The 9,801-nt window shown below is 45.2% G+C and overlaps 1 long non-coding RNA gene and 1 pseudogene across 2 annotated transcripts; both read right to left on the reverse strand.

Moving 5' to 3' along the window:
• Positions 1-424: 424 nt before the first annotated feature.
• Positions 425-9,549, reverse strand: LOC116975017. Of its 2 annotated transcripts, none has more exons than XR_004412524.1 (2): positions 9,539-9,549; positions 425-554 (listed from the first exon to the last, which is right to left on the reverse strand). It is a non-coding gene; the product is annotated as an uncharacterized LOC116975017 (long non-coding RNA). The 2 variants fall into 2 exon arrangements; XR_004412518.1 differs by lacking the exon at positions 9,539-9,549 and adding an exon at positions 9,218-9,228.
• LOC116983833 lies at positions 7,871-8,022 on the reverse strand (annotated as a pseudogene).
• Positions 9,550-9,801: the final 252 nt, after the last annotated feature.

A 9,801-nucleotide genomic window follows, 5' to 3' on the forward strand; every position in this document is an offset into this window, starting at 1 on the left:
AGCCAATCTTCCCTGTCCCGCCTGCAACTGGTCCTAAACATCGCAGCGAGACTCCTGACGGGCACCCGAAAAAGGGACCACATCACCCCGATCCTGGCCTCTCTCCACTGGCTCCCTGTGGGGTTCCGAATAAATTTCAAGACCCTCCTCTTTGTCTACAAATCCCTCAATGGGCTTGACCCCACCTACATTAAAAGTCTTCTCACCCACTACACCACCTCCAGGTCCCTCAGATCGGCCGACTTAGGGTTGCTGAATGTCCCGCGGTCTAGGCATAAGCTCAGGGGCGCCCGCGCCTTTGCGGTTGCAGCTCCTAGACTGTGGAACAGCATCCCCCTCCCCATTAGAACTGCCCCCTTCATCGACTCCTTTAAATCTAGACTAAAAACTTATCTGTTCTCCCAAGCCTTTCCTGACGTACTCTGAGCAAGGGCTATTTGTATATATGTATGTAGCTTGCTTATGTATAATATTCTTATAACAATTGTAAAGCACTTTGTTCAACGAGAGTTGTTTTTTAAATGTGCTATATAAATAAATGTGACTTGACTTGACTAGTTTGACAATTGAGAATATGCACTTGGGCACCACGGCCAAGGTTATCACCCAGATGGCGAGAGCAAAGTGTTCGAGATCCTCGCGGGGGTCTATCAGGGAGACACGCTGGCACCCTTTCTCTTTGTCATTGTCCTTAATTATGCCATGGGGCAGGCGCTCAATGAACATGAGGACCTCGGCTTCACAACCACCGCAAGGCGTTCAAGAAGAATCGGGCCAGTCAACTTGTCAGACCTCGACTCCACCAATGACATTGTTCTGCTGTCAGGCAGAAGCTGCTCGGCAGGGTCGAGACAGAGTTCGAGAAACTCCACCTTAATGCCAAGAAAACGGAGTACATGGCGTTCAACATTGGTGACCATGAGCCTGTCAAGACCAGTGGTGGTGCATCTCTCAAGAAAGTGGAGGACTTCAAGTACCTGGGTGCGAGGATGCAGACCTTGGAGAATGACATCAAGGTCTGGAAAGTGCTCGCATGGAAAGCCCTCAATAACATGGAGAAAATCTGGAACTCTCGGATGTCTAAGAGTCTCTAACTGAGATTCTTCTATGCAACTGTAGAGACTATATTATTGTACGAGTGTGAGGCATGGACTCTCACTCGAGCACTGTCCAAGTCTCTCGATGGTACCAACACCCGAATAGACCAGCTCTATGGGGAGATTCCACCTCTGACCGAGAAGTTCAGGTCGAGAAGGATGAGACTCGCTGGTCACTGCCACCGCCACCCAGAAATGCCAACAAACAAGGTTGTGCTGTGGGAACCCTGGGAACCATGGAAGATGTGACCTGGGACGGCCAATCAAGACGATGTTGAAGATGTTGATGGAAGACGCATGTATAGAGACAAACGAGGAGCTTGGCAGCTGCATGGAGGTGTGGTGCGTCCGTCCCCGTGCCCATCAGAAACCAGCACCACTGTGTCGCTAATGTTCACCAAGCCAGGCCAACAGTTTTGTCATATGGAGACATAAGGAACTGCAGAAGCTAGAACTTTGAGCAAAGCACAGAGTGCTGGAGTAACTCAGCGGGTAAGGCAGAATCTGCCGAGTGAATGGTTGGGCAATGTTTCACATCAGGACTTTCTTAAGACTGGCTGGTTATACGGACAAGGTAAATATTGGCAAGCGCACTCAGATAAAGAAAGCAAAATTCAGCATAGTATACGATTGAAATAATAGATGTATTCCATTGAAACTGTAAGCTTCCAGCAATACTTCCTCATTTTGTCTCACATAGACAATAGATAATAGGTGCAGGAGTAGGCCATTCGGCCCTTCGAGCCAGCACCGCCATTCACTGTGACCATGGCTGATCATAGAAACATAGAAACATAGAAAATAGCTGCAGGAGTAGGCCATTCGGTCCTTCGAGCCTGCACCGCCATTCAATATGATCATGGCTGATCATACAACTCAGTATCCCATACCTGCCTTCTCTCCATACCCCCTGATCCCTCTAGCCACAAGGGCCACATCTAACTCCCTCTTAAATATAGCCAATGAACTGGCCTCAACTACCTTCTGTGGCAGAGAGTTCCAGAGATTCACCATTCTCTGCGTGAAAAATGTTTTTCTCATCTCGGTTCTAAAGGATTTCCCCTCTATCCTTAAGCTGTGACCCCTTGTCCTGGACTTCCCCAACATCAGGAACAATCTTCCTGCATCTAGCCTGTCAAATCCCTTAAGAATTTTGTAAGATTCTATAAGATCCGCCCTCAATCTCCTAAATTCTAGCGAGTACAAACCGAGTCTATCCAGTCTTTCTTCATAAGAAAGTCCTAACATCCCAGGAATCAGTCTGGTCATATACAGTAGCATTAACTTGAATTAATCACTGGTCGGATTCCACACCCATCAATGGAGTCATTTGACTTCAACATCACTTTTCAGTGCAGAACAGAGTTCACTAACTTTAGTCAATTATTAATCCGTTGGAATGAACCTTGGAATTGAAGCTAGTTGCTTCCTCCTCTGGCATGTCAAAATTAAATACAACCCTTCATCTATTTCATTGCTCATGAAGCAAGCTTGCAATTGAAATGCATTTGTTCAAAGGTTATCTTTCTGTTGTGGCAACTAATTAAATTTGACTTTGACGGTTCAATAGTCTATATAATTATATATTCCCTTTTTCAAATAGTCTATATAATTATATGCTTCCTATTTCAAAAACCTGAAACCTATCCCAATGCAATATTCATATATAACAGACCAAATTCTTTGTGATCAATATTTTTATATTTTCCAAGTCAACCTACCAGTCCTTACAGCATTTGGATGACTACAACCCTGTCCCATTGCTCATCCTTCTCCGGTATGTTTAGATTCCCATAACCATCTTCATTTGCTGTCTTCTTTATTTGACCTGTTATTGGGAATTATGCCTTTAGCTGCTTGGATGTCATGCTCTGGAATTCCTTCTCTCGTTCTTACTGTATTTTCTTAATAGCTCTTGCTTTTGATCAATCCTTAGTTTTTTCTTACACTTTAATCTTTTGAGGTGTTTCTTCTCAATTAAGGATGCCATATGATTGCAACTTGTTGTATTGGCTTGGAATTGCACACATGGTCCTGAATTAAGAAAAGTCCTGACCTAAAACAACGGTACCCGGACATGGCGCTGATGGACGAGAAGCTGAAGCAAACAAGTGGAAACCAAATAACCGAATGGAAATGAAGCCGAAAAGCCAAATAACCGAATGGAAATGAAACCGAAACGCCAAATAACCGAATGGAAATGAAGCCGAAACGCCAACTAGCCGAAAGTGTGGGACGCCTAAATACAAACTAACCGAAAGGGCGGGACGCCTAAAGGCCAACCAACTGAAAGGCTGCATCGCCTAAAAGCAAACTCACCGAATGGCCGCACTGCCGAAATGCCATCTACCAGAAAGGCGGCGTTGCCTACAAGCCAACGAACCGAATGCCGCTCAACAGGAAAGTCAAATAACGGACTTGACGTTGCCGGGGGGCGGGACTTGTCAGCGATTAGTCCAGACCCCCGCGCCATCGCATCACTGTGGAGGGATGAACATTGTCCCACACCTCCGCTCCACCCGACCCACAGCCCGCAGAGGGTGGCCGTGGGAGATTGGGGGCTGTCCCGAGGGATGCGCACCTTCGGCCGCTTACAAATTGGTGCTTGGGTTCAGATTGCCCAGTCACCCATGGCTTGTGTGGGAAAATGACCCCCACCTTCCCGCTGGTGGAGACGGGAAGGTGGGAGTCATTTTCCCACACAAGCCATAGATGACTGGGCAATCTGAACACGAGCACCAAGTTGTAAGTGGTCGAAGTAGCGCAACCCTCAGGCCAGCCCCCACTCACAAATGGCCACGGCCGCACTCCGCCTCATCTCCCCCATGCGGCTGCACTGTGACAGGCTGTGGGTCGGGTGGAGCAGAGGTGTGGGACAGGCTGGTCCCTCCGTCCACCCAGAATCACCGCCATCAGACCCCAACCCCCACACCAGGGCGATTTCCCCCCCCCCACTCCCCGACCCCCGGCCGCGGGAACATATGGCTCGGGGTATAGTAAATTGCTTTTAAAACATGGGGGGGGACACACATTCCCTGGTGAGCCGATGACAAGTGTGCATGACAGCGAACAATTCCTCCCACTCACCCCCCCCCCTCCACTGAGGGTTGCCTCACCGGTGGAGACGGGAGGGTGGGGATCATTTACCCACACAAGCCATAGAGGATTGGGCATTCAGAACCCATGCAACAAGTTGTAAGCAGCCGAAGGTGCGCATCCCTCGGGACAGCCCCCACTCTCCCATGGCCACCCTCTGCAACTGTGGGTCGGGTGGAGCGGGGGTGTGGGACAATGTTCATCCCTCCACAGTGATGTGATGGACGTGGTGGTCTGGACCAATCGCTGACAAGTCCTGCCCCCCGGCAACTTCATGTCCGTTATTTGTCTTTTCTGTTGAGCGGCATTCGGTTTGTTGGCTTTCAGGTGACGCAGCCTTTCAGATTAGTTGGCTTTTAGGCGTCCCGCTCTTTCGGTTAGTTTGCATTTAGGTGTCCCACCCTTTCGGTTAGTTGCCGTTTCGGCTTTGTTTCCATTCGGTTATTTGGCTTCCACTTCTTTGCTTCGGCTTCTCATCCGTTGGTGCCACGTCCGCACACGAAAACATCACCAATCCATTCCCTTCACAGATACTACCTAACCCACTGAGTTACTCTAGCACTATGTTTTACTGAAGATTCAAACAGTTCTTTGTCTCTATCACCCTTAATCTCTACATGTTTTCTCCTAATCTCCCAGCTCAGCTAGATAGCATCTATGAGTACATAGAACATAGAACCTAGAACATAGAACAGTACAGCATAAGAACAGACCCTTCAACCCACTATGTCTGTGCTGAACATGATGCCATTGTACTTATGCAATTTCTTATGGATATTGTCATCAGAAAATTCCATGAAATGTTCAGGCAAGGAATTTGAAATAATTGGAATGGAATTAATGTTCAAAATGAAATTTATTTTGATTTTTGTTTTGTACCTTACTTTTAATCTTTCAACGTTCTTCCAGAGAAAAAGAATGTCAAAGAATAATAGTCCAAATCCGAAAGAATTCATATCACAATATTTTCAGGAATAACAGAATGCTGACATTCATCCACCTCAAAGCATCAGCAGACAAGGCTGAAAAACAAACAATATTCATGTTAGTAACCATTCTGTTTATTCATGTGGTTATAAGACAACCTTGAACTTTATGGCAAGACTCCACCCTGAGATATGGTTGTTAAATACTTTAGTCAAATTTAATCAAATGTTTTTATTTTAACTCAATGTCAACCATTAATTGAAGCTCAGGGGGGACATGGGGAGATGTAAAACATACCTACAGTCCTAGACACAAAAAGCTGAAGCAACTCAGCGGATCAGGCAGTATCTCTGGAGAAAAGGAATAGATGACGATTCGGGTCAAGACCCTTCTTCAGACTCCAGTCTGACTGCAGTTAGACTACAGTCCTAAAAGTTCCACATGTTCCTCATAGATACTCCACGAGTTAAAGTTTGCTGTCTTTCAGGCTTCTGAGCTGCTAGCACATTAGTATGTAATGGACAGGGTATTTCAATAAAGCTAAATATAGTTGTGACATTTTGATTGTTTTTAAGGATATATGGCTGAAAAGAATCTCTTTACCGCTAAAGTATTGCATTAACAATTTCATGCGATTAGGTTCCTAGGCTTTGACCTGCTCACTGTAATGAATAATAATCTGGATTCTAATTTGTTTACATCAATCACTCTTCAAACATCAATCAATCATATATCAATATTTCATATATCATTCATATAGTTGGCCAATGTAAGAATGATCGATAGGTCAAATTAAAATCAAAATCAATTGAGATTACGTCCATTTTTCAAGCCAAGTGTCCAAAGACACTTTAATTTTCTGCCAAAATACATTCTTTTGCATATAAGTCAGGGTGGAAGTTTGAGGCTGAGCAGGCATGTTGACTCATTGCTTGCTCTCTTTATCATTTACTGCTTCAGGGGGGGTGGGGGTGGATGTTCCTGACATTTGGCACAAGCGCTTGACTAAATTGATCTGAAGATACCTGTACATTTTCTGGAAATGAAAATCATTTATGGAATTCTTTTGAAGTGATTAAATGAACCTGAAACAACAAAGTAAGGAATGACTAATCATCCACTGTATGCAAAGATTATTTGCATGTAAGTTAATTCACACTGCAGCATCTTTTTAGCCAGTCATTCAGATGTGTCTGAGTGCCCTGTGCAACACACTGGCTATTCTTGCTGAAGTAGATTTCCAGTGCCACTGATTGCCATCAGCCAACCATCCTCTTCACTTGAAATTGACAATATCCTTCCTTGCCCTCAGTCCTTTCTATCCTACATTGCTCATGACCCAGCAAGTCAAGTCAAGTTTATTTGTCACATACACATACGAGATGTGCAGTGAAATGAAAGTGGCAATGCTCGCGGACTTTTGTGCAAAAGACAAACAACCAAACAACCAAACAAACTATAAACACAATCATAACACACATATTCTTTTACATAATAAATAATGGAAGGAAAAACGTTCAGTAGAGTTAGTCCCTGGTCAAGAGTCAATAAAACATCACAGATTGAATAGTGTTCTAATTGTCACAATATGTAACTGCATAGTGAGCATAGTTTTGCATATATAAAACGTGCCCAATTTTCTTTGCGCATTGCGTAAAGCTGACATCATGGGACCTGTGGCTTTGGGCCTTTGGCACCATTGAACTTCCAAGTGGTGGGGTCCCAGCTAGAGTGCCCAGTGGTCTGCTGTGCATGCACCAGGGAAATTCAAAGCTCTTAATATTACGACAGATAGTAGATACATGACTCTTGCTGATGCATAATATGGTCAGTTTCTCTTGTAAAAACAGAACTCACACCTTTTGGTGGCCCAGTGAAGAGCGCTGATGGTCATCATCCTGGCTGTTCACCTGTTGTTTCTGTCAGTGAATCCTACAATCTCCGTGTTCTAGTCACTGTCATAGGATCACCCTGATGAACAAGAATATCCTAAGTTTGTTTTGTGCTCACTTAGGTGAGGGATATTGATAGTTAGAAGTGGAACTTACCCCAATGTGAGGCATCATGTCAGTATCAGGAACTCACAGGACTATTGCAATATAACCTTAAAAATGACTAAAACCACTTGCTGATCCTGCTTGGGTTACAAACAGACGACCTCCAGAGATGCTGCCTGTCCTGCTAAGTTCTTCCAGCATTTTGTATCTATCTTTGGTTTAATCCAGCATCTGCAGTTCCTTCCTACACATATGAAAGAATGTTAGGGAGATCGGCAGAACGGATAGAGATGCAGGTGATTGCTGATAAGTGGGAATGCAGCATCTCCACAAGGCATCTCCTCCTCCCCTTCCTTTCACCCCAAATCACAACACTTAGAGACTGGGTTTAGTTTAGTTTAGTTCACTTTAGTTTAGTTTGGTTTGGTTTGGTTTGGTTTGGTTTAGTTTAGAGATATAGCATGGAAACAGGCCATTTGGCCCACTGAGTCCATGCTGACCATGATCACCCATACACCAGTATTGTTATCCCACTTTTGCATCCTACACACTACGGGCCAGTGTCAGAAGCCAATCAACTACACATCTGTACGCCTTTGGAGTGTGGGAGGACACCAGAGCTCCCGAAGAAAACCCATGCCATCACAGGGAGAATGTACAAACTCCACACAGCCAGTACCCTTATTCAGGATCGAACTCAGGTCTCTGGCGCTGTGAGGCACCAGCTCTACTACCTCTGTGCCACTGTGCCGCTCCAGCGTGAATGCAGTCCCCCCACAACTATTGCAGTAGAATCACCCGTACTTGGGGACATCACAGGCATCAGCACACCTGACATGCAATGGCGTAGCCTCGTCCTGGGAGATCAGCCAATGTGACCATTGATTCTACCCCACCAGGAGTCGAGAAGAGTTAGAAATGCTGAGCAGACTCGCTCGCTGGTGCCTGGTCTTCCTGTGTTTGCTCACTCTCCCATCACAGTTTACGGTTTAGTTTATTGTCACCTGTACTGAGGGACAGTGAAAAGCTTTTGTTGCGTGCTAACCGGTCAGCGGAAAGACAATAAATGATTACAATCGAGCCATTTACAGTGTGTAGGCACGATAAGGGAATAACGTTTAGTGCCAGGTAAAGCTGTGAACTCAGGGGGAATCGGCGTGGAGAGGTCGCTGACAACTAAGGAGGAGCCAGTGGGGGAGAAAGGGGAGAGGGTGGGGTGGGGGGGGGATGAAGAAGGGATGAGTACTTTTGTAACTTTGTCAGTGCCTTCACGGCGACACTTTTGTGCACTTTGTATGCAAAGGCAAAGGATTTCCCTGTACCTAGGTTCAAGTGACAATAAAGTATCATCGTCATCATCATCATTATCATCATCATCATTACATTCAACATCATCATCATCATTACAGCCGTTTCTGTGACCTTCTCCCAGAAAATGATTTTTGTTCATTTCCAAATTACAAACTATTCTGAGGAATGGAACGTTGTCATAACTTGGAGACTTTCTTTTCAGAATGGCCCTGATTTTAACCCCAACTTTAATATGAGAAGGAATGTCCATGATTGCAGTGGCAATATCCTGGATTCCAAACTAAATGCTGGCAAATGTTACTGCTTAAACAAGTAAGCACAGGCCCCAGATAAGACTGGATTAGCAGAAGACTGACAGAAGGGAATGATGTGGGATCCATCAGCCTGTGACAGAGTTGAAGTAAGTGTATTTGTTCAATGAATCGAACTGTAAATGTGCGCTGAAATGGTGAATTGCCTTTGGTTGACTGAACTGAATTGATATCGGAAACACAAAGGAATAATACAAATGCTGAGGCAAGAATGTTTTGATCATAGGAGCAACTGATTGCATTCATATTGCCAACAAGGCACCTTGTGACCGCTCAAGAGCTTTCATGAACCTCAGGGGGCTTAGTTTCATCAGTGTTCAGCTCGTTCGAGATCACACTGATGAATCATGCAAGAATGGCCTGCCTCCTGGGCCGCTGGCTTGATTCCACCAGACTGCTGGAGCCTAGCAAGTTTATCTATGATGACTGTTCAGTGATAGTAGCCACACACCACACATGGTTGTTGAAACTTGCTCACAACCTCAGCAGCTTCCAGCTGATTGGTGCAAATTTAGTATATACATGACTCAAATTGATCATCGTTTCAATTAGCACCTGGAGGAAAACTAATGTCAAATCATACGTTGTCCATGTATCACCCAATTGTACCTTCCCCAAAACAAAAAGTGCTCTGTTCTTCTTTCAGGCGGCTTCAATGGTTTGGAAGGAGTGATTAACAGGAGACAGAGACTTTGTTAGAGAAGTCAATATTAGGGTGTAAGCTGCCCAAGCAAAATATGAGGTGCTGTTCCTCCAATTTGCGCTGGTCCTCACTCTGACAGTGGAGGAGGCCCAGGACAGAAAGGTCAGTGTGGGAATGGGAGGGGGAGTTAAGTGTCGAGCTACCGGGAGATCAGATAGATTTAGGCGGACTGAGCGGAGGTGGTCTTGCCAATATATTTGGTCCACCTGGAACAGCGGATACCTAAGATGAGGTTGGAGGAGGTCACCTCATATTTCAGCACCTCATATTTCACTTGGGCAGCTTACACCTCAACATTGACTTATCTAACTTCAAGTAACCCTGCTTTCCCTTCTCTCCATCCCTCCCCTTTCCCAGTT

Source organism: Amblyraja radiata, chromosome 1 (assembly GCF_010909765.2).
Source record: "Amblyraja radiata isolate CabotCenter1 chromosome 1, sAmbRad1.1.pri, whole genome shotgun sequence".
Taxonomy (NCBI): Eukaryota; Metazoa; Chordata; class Chondrichthyes; order Rajiformes; family Rajidae; genus Amblyraja; species Amblyraja radiata.